Source organism: Tamandua tetradactyla, chromosome 3 (genome assembly GCF_023851605.1).
Source record: "Tamandua tetradactyla isolate mTamTet1 chromosome 3, mTamTet1.pri, whole genome shotgun sequence".
NCBI classification, from domain to species: domain Eukaryota; kingdom Metazoa; phylum Chordata; class Mammalia; order Pilosa; family Myrmecophagidae; genus Tamandua; species Tamandua tetradactyla.
In genome coordinates, this window is record NC_135329.1 from 215,683,785 (window position 1) to 215,695,966 (window position 12,182).

At 55.9% G+C, this 12,182-nt stretch overlaps 1 long non-coding RNA gene across 1 annotated transcript; it reads left to right on the forward strand.

Annotated features, from left to right (window-relative positions):
- The first annotated feature begins 1,580 nt into the window (after positions 1 to 1,580).
- Positions 1,581 to 7,031, forward strand: LOC143676662 (uncharacterized). Its single transcript, XR_013172242.1, has 3 exons — positions 1,581 to 2,436; positions 3,016 to 3,171; positions 4,189 to 7,031. It is a non-coding gene; the product is annotated as an uncharacterized LOC143676662 (long non-coding RNA).
- Positions 7,032 to 12,182: the final 5,151 nt, after the last annotated feature.

Sequence of the window (12,182 nt, forward strand, 5' to 3'; positions counted from 1 at the left end):
CCCTGTCGCCGCTTCCTCTCCCCTGAGGTATGGCCGCTGCGCCCTGGACCCCAAACGTGCCCCGATGCCCAGAGCCGGGAAGGGCCTCGGCGTGTGGCCACGTCGCAGTGTTGGGCTGGGAGGCACCCCGCGTCACCCAGGAGCACCGCCACCGAGAGCCTCAGGAGCCCCGGGCCCCGGGTGACCCCTAGCCGGGGATGTGAGGCAGTCGCAAGCCATGGATCCTGAGGTGGTGGCGGCCACGGACCTTTTCCAGGTGGGACTCTGGGGAGGCAGCCCCGACGCAGGGGAGGGAGGGCCTCGGGAAGAAGCTGTGCTTATTTACCACCGCTGTTTCACTCAGAAGGGATCTGCACTTAGGGTCCTGTGTGTGCACGTGGGGGAGGGGCCAGGGGAGGGGTGCCCCTCCCCAGGACAGGCCACCCTTGGCACCAGAACTTTTGCACCTTTATTTTGGGGCGTTGATAGTAGTTACTGCAACTTGATACTTTTCTAGAACTTTTTAAAAAAAGTTTATCCATCATTAGTTCAGAGTTTAAGGAGTCAAATGGGGAAACCAGCGGGCCCCCTCGCCCGCTCCGCCCCCACTTCAGCTCCTTAGCCGAGTCCTCGGATAGCACAGGCCACTGAGGGACGCGTCTGCGTTGTCACTTCCTGGTTTTTCAGTTTGGTTGTCGTCTGTGCACTTTCCACCACTCTTCAGACTCTCACTCACATCTTCACTGCACACACACGCGCATGCACACACACAGGTACACGTGAACACAGACACGTTTACACACATATGCAGGCACACACATGTACACAGAGACACATTTACACACATGCACACATACACAGAGTCACAGAGACACGTTTACACACATTCAGGCGCACACATGTACACAGGGACACGGAGACACATGTACTTGCAGGCATATGCACACATACAGTCAGACACATAGAAAGGCACACATGCACACACATACACACTCAGAGACGTGCACACACATACATGTTCATTCATACACAGAGACAGAGACACACAGACACACACACATGCATACACACATGCACAGAATCAGAGACCGCCACTCTTCCTGCCTCTGCTTTCCAGCACAGTCTCGGAATTTCGGGAAATGGATACTCAGGGCTCACTGTCCACGCTAAGGGAAATAACATGTTCCCTTCTTGTCTGAGCAATTTTTGCTTTCCCTGGAGCGAATGATCATTTTGTCCTTTTCATTGCTTGGTTTTTCTATGTATTTACTGCAAATACAACCCCAAACCTTCCCAATTGTCTGAGTCTCCTTAAGACTCACTTCTCTATTTCATCTTCTGGAAGAAACCCCTGCCCTCCCGCTGTCACCTGCTCCTGACTGAGCCGGCTGTGTGGCCATGCTCTCGGGCCGCCCTCTCCTGAGCTGGGCGGCCTGGCCCCCTCCCCAGCCCCGTCCCCCCTCCCCAGCTCCATCCCCCCTCCCTATCCCCGTTCCCCCCCCCCCCCCCCCCGGCCCCGGCCCCCCTCCCCCAGCCCCGTCTTTGCCAGTTTGCCCCCTGGCGTCAGTGGAGTGGATCCTCCAGGAGCCTCCTGACAAGAGGACCTAGATGGTAAACTGGAAACATCATGCAGTTCTGAAAAGGTCTTTATTTTACAGTTTGGTAGCTTGACTGGGTTTAGAATCTCGGTTGGAAGTCATTTTATTTTCCCATTTCGACCCAGGATCTGCTCCACTTTTCTGTCCCCCCGTACCATTTCTGGCCCCCCCATACCGTGGCCGAGAAGCCCCAGGCCTGCTGACCCTGATCTTTGAATGACGTCTCCCTCTTCCCTCTCTGGAGCCTTCCGGACCTGCTGTTTGTCCCCACTGTCCTGAATGCCCCTCGGTGGTCTTTGTTGGCCTCTACCCCGGGCCGGCAGTCGATGAGCCCTTTTAGGCTAAAATCTCAGGGTTCCTCAACCTTCTCTTCTACCTTTCTTCCTCCAGGGTAGTGTTTTGTCCCTTCCTATAAGAAGCTTCCTCAAAAGTTAGCGATCTTTGGCTATCTGCTTATATCTAAGATGAAATATTGAACATCCACTTAGAAGATCTGTGTATGTCTGTGCTTAATAGATAAAACTCAGAATTTCCTATTAAACTTGAATTTCAGATAAGCAGGGAATAATTTTTAAGTATAAGTTTGTTCCAAATATTGCCTCAGACATACTTATATTAAAACGTATTTGTTGTTTATCTGAAATCCAGGTTTAAGCATGTGCCGTGTGTTTTATCTGCAGCCCGAGATGTGCGAGTGCTTTCCCACTGCACACGTAGAATGTTCTGGAAGGACGCACCTGAGCCATTCCTGATGGGGCATCTCTTGGTGTTTCTATCAGGCCGAGACCCAGAGGCCTGACGGGCTGAGTCCTCCGCAGCTCTGAGTGTCAGGAGGAGGCTGCAGAGGCTGCCACACGGTGTACGCTTTGCTTCACTTGCTTTCCCCTGGGTTTCTCTCCTGAAGCCTTTGTGAGGGGGTTCTAGGATCCTTCTTTAAAAAAATAAGTTGTGTCATCTTCTCACTGTTTAAATACTGTAAAATGGGCGGAGACGTTGAAAAACCTCCAAACTGTACCCTTATCTGCACGGCGGAGTAGAACTGATTTGAAGAATGGAGGAGGAGATTTGTGTGTTTTATGACAAGAACCCCTTTGTTCTATATTCATGTTGAATACTGAAGGCTTTGTGGAAAAGCTACGTTTTAATGACCCTGAAGTGCCCACTTCTTTCCCCCGGTGTAAAATGGAATCCCGTCTTATTTATTGCACTGGGGTATTAGCACTCCTGGTTTATTGAGGGATTTTCTCCAGGGCTGGTGGAGCCTGCGGGCTGGTAGGTGAAAGGCAGTTGTTCTCAAGTCCAGACATCATGTGGTGAGAAGAAAACCTGCCCTCAGGATTCTGAGGCAGCCCCAGCCCCAAGCTCTCGGAGCCCATCCCATCGGCAGGGCTCCCCCTCCGAATGCTGGGTCCTGAGTCTACCTATTTCATTGTCCCAGGTTGAGGAATGAGACGTGGGCTCGAAGCTGGTTTCCCTCCCGTATGCTTGGTGAGAAGCATCCTGTGGGCTGGACGCTGCCATCCTGGGAGCTCTCAGGGCCCAGGACCCAGGAGCTGAGCTCAGGCCGAAGCCTAGGAAGGCCCTGAGGCCACAGGTCAGCAGTGACACAGTGGGAAGGTCTCCTGGGGGTGGGAAACAGGCCAAGGGGCCTTTGGGGACAGTGCCGTGGAGAGGGTCTAGCTCTTCCTCCTGATGGCCGGGGCCCTTGGAGGGTTCCGGAATGGAGAGGTACCCAAGCCAGGCCTGGGCAAGGGTGTGGCCATCGCTGGCCAAGACCCTCAGTCCAGAATCCAGTGCCGTGGGGAGCATAGGTCGGTTTGTGGCCGTTGTTTCGCTCTCAGGAGGCTCCAGGCTTTCAGGCAGGTGCGTGGGGCCATTGAAGTCCCAGGGCTTTTGCCTTTGAAGTAAGAGCCCCTGTGGCAGCCGAGGGATGAAGGCTGGGCAGGTGCCTCATCTGGACTGGGGTCTGGGGGGGGCAGAAGACCACCTCCTCACCGCTATGGCAGCCCAGGCTGAGAGCAGGTTGGCAGTCGAGGTGCCCGTGTGCAGATGGGGTCCATCCCTGCGCACCTCTAGATATTCAGAAGATGGTGTGGCCAATTGTGGGGTCTGCTTCAGCTGCTTTGCTGGCCATGCCAGTACAGGCCGGGCAGGGGAGGGGGCCTGGCTGGGTTGGGCTCAGGATCTCTTCCAAAGCTCACTGGAGCTCTGCCAGGATGACTGTGCTGGAAGGAGACCTGACCACATTTCAGGGTGCTGGGCCCCAGCCACCCAGTTCTGACTGGGCAGTGGGGGGTCACTTCTTTGGGTATCAGTGAGTAGGTAGAACTATAGGATTTCACCACTATCCTCTGATTCTGGGTCCAAACTGCTGTCCACAGGCAGGAGAGGAACCCAGGGTGATGCCACACTGATGCCATGGGGTGGCAGTGGTGGTGCATGTGTGCGTGTGTGCATGCAGGGCGTGGGAATTCAGACTCCACGGGGTCTGGGCAATTTGCAGCAAGGGCTGTGCCACTGTGGTGGTCTTTGCTTTGGAGGCCTTGGCTTCAGCTAGGCAGCTGATGAACCATGGGAGGTGATGGGCCGTGACAGATTTCAACCATGACAGGTAGCAACCATGGGAGATGATGGGCCAGGCGGGTGATGGACCACGACGGGTGATGATCATGGGAAGTGATGGACCAGGAATGTCATGGATCGGGCAGGTAATGGACCATGGGAGGTGAAGGGCCAAGAGGTGATGGACCAGGCAGGTAATGGACCATGGCAGGTGATGGGCCAGGCAGGTGATGACCATGGGAGGTGATGGACCAGGCAGCTGATGGGCAAGGCAGGTAATGGACCATGGCAGGTGATGGGCCATGACAGGTAACAACCATGACAGATGACAGTCATGGAAGGTGATGGGTCAGACAGGTGATGGACAGTGGGAGGGGATGGACCATGGCATGTGACCTGCTTTGTTCCTTCAGCCATGGTAACTGGAGTGCAGGGGGCTTCCTCTGCCATCATTCCCTGAACCTTTGGGACCCTTACGTATGCCTCACGGTCCTGGGACCTGGCGTGGGTCCTGTAGGATCCTGTTTAGTCTCGTTCCATCTGAGGCTGGGCCGAGCAGCTGGAGATTCTCCCGGACTACGTGACCCACGTACAGGCATAGGGGTGGGCGCTATGGTTGGGGCTAGAGATGCTGGGAGCTCGACGGTAGGTAAGTGTGCAGATGAGGGTGGGGGGTTAATGACAGGTTCCCTTGTGAACTGCCTGCCTTTGAGTTTAACTAAATTACAATTAGAATTTAAATTTAGTTGAATTGAAAGATAAAAATTGGAATAAAATGATTGGATTAGTATCCTCAGAATGCATTAGAAACAAATCACGGGCAGGCCATGGTGGCTCAGCAGGCAGGGTTCTCGCCTGCCGTGCTGGAGACCCGGGTTCGATTCCCAGTGCCTGCCCAAGCAAAAATAAAACAAAAACAAATCACATCCATAGAACAAAAGCAATTTTAAAGGAAGAAGGAGCTGGAAAGATGACCCAAGAATCTGCTCCTCAGATGTCCCGAGCCCTCCAGCCTCTAGGGTCACTTTTTCCTTTGAAATCCGAGTGAAACCCCCACTTCGGACCCCCGCACCATGGGGAGAGTCTTCGTGATGGTCTTGCTCCCCGGTTCGTGGCGGGGCTGCTCTGCCCTTTGTTGGGGGGGGAGATGGACACCGGGCCTCTCCTGCTCTCCCCGAGCACGGCCCCAGGGCCACCCGACCTCACAGAGGCACAGAGGCTGTGGGCAGCTGAAGTGCAGGCGGGAGGTGCCCCCGAGAGAAGTTGCCCCCAAGGAGCCGGGCGCCCCGTGCCCTGGTTACGCAAAACAGCTCTGGCCCCCGGGCCTGCTGCGGCCAGCACACCCTCTGACGGTGTTTTCCTGGGTGAAGGAGCAGCTTGTCTCCCAAAGAGGAATCCTGCCCTCCTCGGCCCGCCCCAGCCGCAGTCAGCTTTGTGAATGGCCTTTTCTCCTTCCTGCGACCCTGCTGTGTCCCGCCCGTGGACACGGCCTGGATGAGACCTGCTCAGGTGGTTGCGAGGCTGGGAGCTTAGAGCAGGCATCCCTCGGCCAGCAGGTCTGTTGGGCAGAAGGAGCCGCAGGGTGGGCTGCCCTGGGAGGCCTGGGGGAGGATCCCCGTCTGCCCTTTCTTGGTTGTTGTCTGAGTCCAGTTCCTTGATCTCAGGACTGAGTCCCCATTTCCTTTGCTCTGCAAGCCAGCCTGCATGCCTTCTCGTGTTCTCCTGTGGCTCCCACCAGCAAAGGCTGCACGTCCCTCTTCTGCTTTGAATCTCTGGCTTCTCCTTTGTTTTTGGCTCAGACAACTGGGTTTATTTTCCTTAGATTACAAGCTCTGGAGGTAGGTGGCTGAAGACACCGGTTTAACAGCTGAGGGATGGTGGGCATCCCTGCCACTCTCCCACCCTACCCTCGGGTCACAGGATGGCTGCCACAGCCCCAACCATCACCTGTCCTACAGCCTCATCCAGAGGAAGGAGGCAGGAGGGCCCGGGACCTCTTGTTGTCTTGGGTTCTCCTTCTTTTTTTCCTCTCTGACTTATTCTTCTGGTTTCCTCTTGATCTGGTAAGGGCTCCGGGGCTGGCAACACTCATTGGGTTTGAGCTTTAGCAGAAAGACCCAGTCAAGTGGGGATGTGACTGAGATCTCTACCCTGAATTTTTCGGGTCTCCAGTGGGGCTCTGCCTGCACTTCCCCAAGCATGCAGGACTGCTTTGGGTTTCCCGTGGGGTGAAGTGAAGTTTTTATTCCTGTAACAGCTCCCACCCCAAGGTCAGGGAACCCACCGGAACCCATGGTCCACTCTCCTGACCCCTCTAAAGCCTCGGGCCAACCACTGGCCTGGTTGAAGTTTTGGGTTTCCAAGGACTGGGCTCAGTTCAGGGCCACTCAGAGCTGGGGGGTCTGGATATGTTCGTGTTCACCCCACAGAAGCAGGGTGCACCTCACCCCCCACATTTTGTCCAGATGTTGAGGCCAATGGCAGTGCACACACCAGGCGAAGGTGAAAGCAGCTCCCACACACAGGGCCCTGAGGGTAGCTGGGTGGGCAGGGCACGGGATGGGGGCTGGCACCTGTGGGGCCGGGCGGGGCCAGGGAAGCTTCCACAAGGGGCTTGGAGGCGCCAAAGGAGGGGTCCCCGTGGGCTTTCTCCTCCCCTGGTGGGAAAGGGGGCACAGCTTTGCCCTGAGTCTGTGGTCAAACATCCAAAATGGGGTCTTCCCTGCAGGACCCTCCCTCCCTCAGGGCCCAGCCCCCCAGGCCACAGCCCCGCAGGAGGGCTCGGGCACCCCCACGCTGCCTCGTGAGCCCCTCCCCGGGTCCTGGATCGCCCCAGCCAAGGCCTCAGGCCTGTGTGGTGGGCGCTGATTTCAGTGCCTTGGCCATTTATTTTTCTTTATTTTTGATGATGGTAAGTAGGAGGTGGATATGTGGGGAGCGATTTGTGCAAGAATGTAGGGTGTTTGATAAACGTGCATCATTTTGCCATTTTTCCCTCCTTCTTTCACCATCCATGTAAACAAAATCCTGCCTCCGCCCTGGAATTTGCCAAAGTAGGTGCAGGAAAACTCTCCGTGTCCATTCGTGGGCAGCTCACCAGGAAAGGGCTCACGTGTTCTTGCCGGAGACGCAGGGAGGATGGCCGTGGGTGCCGCGGCTGCTTCATCAGGATTTCAGGTGCTTTCACCCAATCAAAGGCCCTCTCCGACGCGGGAGGCCTGTGGCAGCCCCAAGCTGTCACGCACATCTGCCGGCAGTGGGGTGGCTCCTCCGCTCACAGACCCCCGATCCTCAGGAGCTGCCTGGCGGGGGTAGGGCCGTCCCCAGAGCGCAAGGCGGGAGCCTGTTCTCATTAGGTCCGGCCGCCCGGGGGGCCATGTCTGCATCTGCTTTCCACCCCGAGCGCTTCCACCTCCCAAGGCGAACCGAGTTGCCGAGCGCTTCATGTTCAAACACATCTCCCACACGCGATGCTGAATTTGCTTACCCAGGCATGCACTCGCACACACACGCATTCCCGGGCCCGCCATATGGGGGGCACATTTCAGCACCTCGGCCCCGGCAGCACGGGCTTGTCTCTCTATTTGTTCTTTCGTAGCAGAATCCATCAATTAAATGGCCAGTGTTGCGAGCTGTCCTCCAGGAACGGGTCTGCAATGCAGACCCAGGCCTTTAATCTGTACTCTAGCCTTTTGTGCTATTCCTCAGTCAGGGGTGTTTGGACAACTATCCCGTGGCTTTTCTCAACCAGTTTTTTTCTTTTCTTGCATGGGCAGGCACCGGGAATCGAACCGGGTCTTTGGCATGGCAGGCGAGAACTCTGCCGGTGAGCCACTGGGGCCCAGCCCATGGCTTTTCTCATCCCCAGGGAACCAAGGGCAAGTCGGGGTGTCTCCCCATCCTGCGTGGGGTCCTGCTGGCCCCGGGCTGGGATTCGCTCCTCCAAGGGGCCCCCACCCCCTCACCAGGGACCCACAGGTGAGGTGGGCCCCACGGGGGCAGCCCATCTTTAAGTGGCGGGCAGTGAGGCACAGGTTTTTGCTAATTTTTCAGTCCTGGATCCCTTCAGTGCTCTGTTGAAAATTGTGGGGCCTCTTCCTGAGAGTGTGCACATCCACCCACTCCCTTCCTGAGTGTGAGTGTGCACATCCACCCACTCCCTTCCTGAGTGTGTACATCACCTGCTTCCTGAGTGTGCACATCCACCCCCTTCCTGAGTGTGCACATCCACCCCCTTCCTGAGTGTGCACATCCACCCCCTTCCTGAGTGTGCACACCCACCCACCCCCTTCCTGAGTGTGCACATCCACCCACTTCCTGAGTGTGCACACCCACCCCCTTCCTGAGTGTGCACACCCACCCACCCCCTTCCTGAGTGTGCACACCTACCCAACCCGTTCCTGAGTGTGCACACCCACCCACCCCCTTCCTGAGTGTGCACATCCACCCACTTCCTGAGTGTGCACACCCACCCCCTTCCTGAGTGTGCACACCCACCCACCCCCTTCCTGAGTGTGCACATCCACCCACCCCCTTCCTGAGTGTGCATACGCACACACACACACACACACACCTCTGGCCCTACTGCTCAGGACCAAAAGGCTGGGAGCGAACCCCCTGGGGGGCTAATGATGGGCCTGGACTCAAAGCTGGCTCCCCAGCCCCGACACCCCCGACGCCTTCACTGCTGCCTTTTTGGGTGGACTGGCTGCTGGTCTCGCTGGGGCTGGGTCATCTCCTGTGCAAGGTCATCGGGAGGGGCCCTCCCAGCCGGGTTCAGCACGTCCCTGGGCCCCCCCACCCTCTCTCATGATGTTCTTGCTCACCTGGGGTGCCCTCTGGAATCTGCTCACCAGCACCCCTGACTCCAGAGGTTATCCTAGCAGTGGCCAGTGCTCCCCCACAGCCCCCTCGGTGGGCCCCATGGGGGCAGCCCATCTTTAAAGCCACCTTGGGGCAGGGCAGGGTGCCCAGCAGTCATATTGCCTCATTTAATTGGCATGATGACAACGACTCAGGGAAACTGAGGCTCAGAAAAGCTAAATGTTGTGTGCACATTTCAATATTCCAGGGTCCAGGGGAGCCATGCGGCCACCGTTCCTCGCCGCTGAGGAGAGCAATGTGAGAAGTGAGAACTGTGTGGGATCTGACCACCTGGAGACCCTGACAAGAGCCACGGGGTCAGCGGCTGTAGCCGACGGGGGAGACTGGAGACCGGAGTTCCCACCCCACTCAGGGGTTCCGATAAGGGCAGCTGAGAAATGGGGCAGGGGCTGGAACAGGAAGAGGAGAAATCACGGTGTGTTTTCATAACGCGAGAGCGGCTCGGGCCGGAGAAGGCCTGGAGTGTCAGGAGACAGAGGGAAGGACCAGTGGGGAGTCCTTGGGGAGGGGAGTTGAAGGCGGGGGTGGCCTGAGGGGGGAGCACGGGCACCTCATCCCGCCTCCACTGGGGAGGTCTGAAATGTGACGCTGGTGGTGGGGGGTAAGGTAGGAAGGTGTGGGAGTTCTAGGAAACTGAGGCCCTGCCGAGAGTGAAGCGCAGGGCGGGTGTTTGAGGCTTCAGGAAGAGGGAAAAGGTGCTTTCTAGAGGGTGGTCAGTGATGTTGGGCATGTTACTGAGACATTACATGAAAAAGGAAGCCATGGGCTGACACCGTGTGACAAATATCATGGATTGTAATAGAAGAAATACAGGAACAAAAACAGTAACAGGAGTTGCTATTTCTAGTTGATTTTCTTTGGAGTCTTCGCTCCATTTTCTAAACTTTTTGCTATGAACATGTCTTATTTCACAATTGGAATGTATTTAGGATAAAACTAAGCAGTCGATGAAACCATTTAATCTGGAATAAAAATGACTGGGAATAAACAACAATTGCCCTAAAATATTTGAAGAACCATTACATGTAAAAGGGATGTTGACTTTTATTTTGGCTTCAGAAGATAAAAATGATGGGGAAATAGATTGCAACTGAAACTCACAAACAAACAAAAAAATCAAAGAGTTTTCTATTAGAAAAATTGTCCAAAAATGGGATGGGCTGATTCAGAGGTTGGACATTCTCTGTCATAGAAAACCATGTTGACGCGGAGAGAGTGTGGTGGAGTGTGAGGCTCAGGGTGGACGATGATGATGATGGCGATGGTGATGATGATGGTGATGGTGATGATGATGGTGATGATGATGATGATGGTGATGGTGATGATGATGGTGATGGTGGTGATGATGATGGTGATGGTGGTGATGATGATGGCGATGGCGATGATGGTGATGGTGATGGTGGTGTTGGTGATGATGGTGATGGTGATGGCAGTGATGATGGTGGTGATGGTGGTGTTGGTGATGATGGTGATGGTGATGGTGGTGGTGATGATGGTGCTGCTATTGATGGTGATGGTGGTGGTGATCTATAATCCCTCAGCTCATGGGATGCTAATAATACTTCAGGCATTCCTTTCCATGCCCAGCCGATACACCAGCCCTCTGGGGAGGCACTCATGTGTTATGTCACTTGCTCAGCAGAGCAAATGAGGCCAAGAAGTTGTGGCCACTGCTGACCACAGTCACAGCTGACTAGTGACTCAGAGGCAGGACCGAAACTTTCTGCCCCCAGCCCAGTGCTCTGCCCAGCCGACTTTTCCCCGCTTTGATCCTTGTGCAAACTAAAGGTACCTGGAAAGGTGTATTCTCTGGCTCTTGCCACACAGGCTCATGGCTCAGAGACAACATTGCATGGCCTGAATCCCCAGGACAAAGCAGGGAAGGGTGTTTCTGTGGAAGTCAGGTCTGCTTTAAGGTGGAGTGCCTGTGGCCTGTGTGTTGGGACCTGGGCAACCCCCAGCAGTGAGAGGTCTTGAACAGGGACAATGTGAGCTGGGCTGGAGCGCCCTTTCCCTAGGGTGGGCCAAGCCACGCCCCAGGAAGCTCTGCTGCCATTCCAGCTACCTTTGTGTTTCTCAGCACAGGCTTGGGGGCTGGATGCTTCCCTGGGCCCCCTCAGTCCCCAGGCTCCACACTTCGGCTGTGGCTTCCTGTTCTACTGGTCTTCAGCTCAGACTGCCCTCTAGATCTCCCAATACCCACATCTGGCCCCCTCCACCTGGTCATCCCTGCCACCTCTGTCAGTCCCATGACCCTACAGCCAGAGCTGAGCCCACTCCCATGCCGCCCCCAGCCCTGCTCTGTCCTTTATTCTGGGGGGATCTTCCACGTCGTCCCCTAAGTTTGTGGGGTGAAGGTCACTCCTTCCTATCTAATGGGTTGATTATTGTTCTCCAGTTGTCCTCAATCAGCCTCCTTGTCATCCACTGTCGTTCCTCTCTGCCTTCGCAGTCGCCACCCACCTGCCATCTCCACGGAGCTGCGTCTCATACTTTCTGGATGAATCTTTGTCATGCCCAGATGTGACCATGATACCCGCTGTGAAAGCCTTGCAATGGCTTCTGTGGTTCTCTAGAAAACGTGGCTAAAGCCACATCTCTTGATGTCTGCTGTTTGCAGTTTTTGCTCTAGTCACACAGGACTTTTGAGAGTTTTCCAAAATGTCCCCACTCTCCCATGGCTCTAGACTGACCACAGGCTCTGCCTTCTGCCGGCCGCGTTCTCCTCTAGTCTTTCACCTGAGGGCCGGTGCCGTCCCTCAGACAGTCCGTGAGTCGAGAATGAATGAACCTTTCCTGGGTCACGCGGGCTCCTTGTGGCAGAGCTGGGATTTCTACCACTTGGCGCATATCTGCTGCCCCTACCTGGGCCGAACCCCATGCCCAGTGCGGGGGCCATGGCGGCCAAGGTAAGCACAGGCCCTGCCCAGGAGGTTGTGTGGAATTGGAGCCCAGACCTGCGATTCCTCATCCGTGCTCTTCCCGAGATGCTGCGGGAGGGTCTCAGGGCTCACGGCCAAGGGCATTTTGCACCATCATCTGGAGTGCACTAACTGCAGTCCAGGCCCAGCAGAGCCTGCTGCCTGGCCCCACATGCCCTGCTCTGACCACCAGTGATGTCAGAGAGGACAGGCAGGGTGCTTGGTGGGAGTCAAGCTC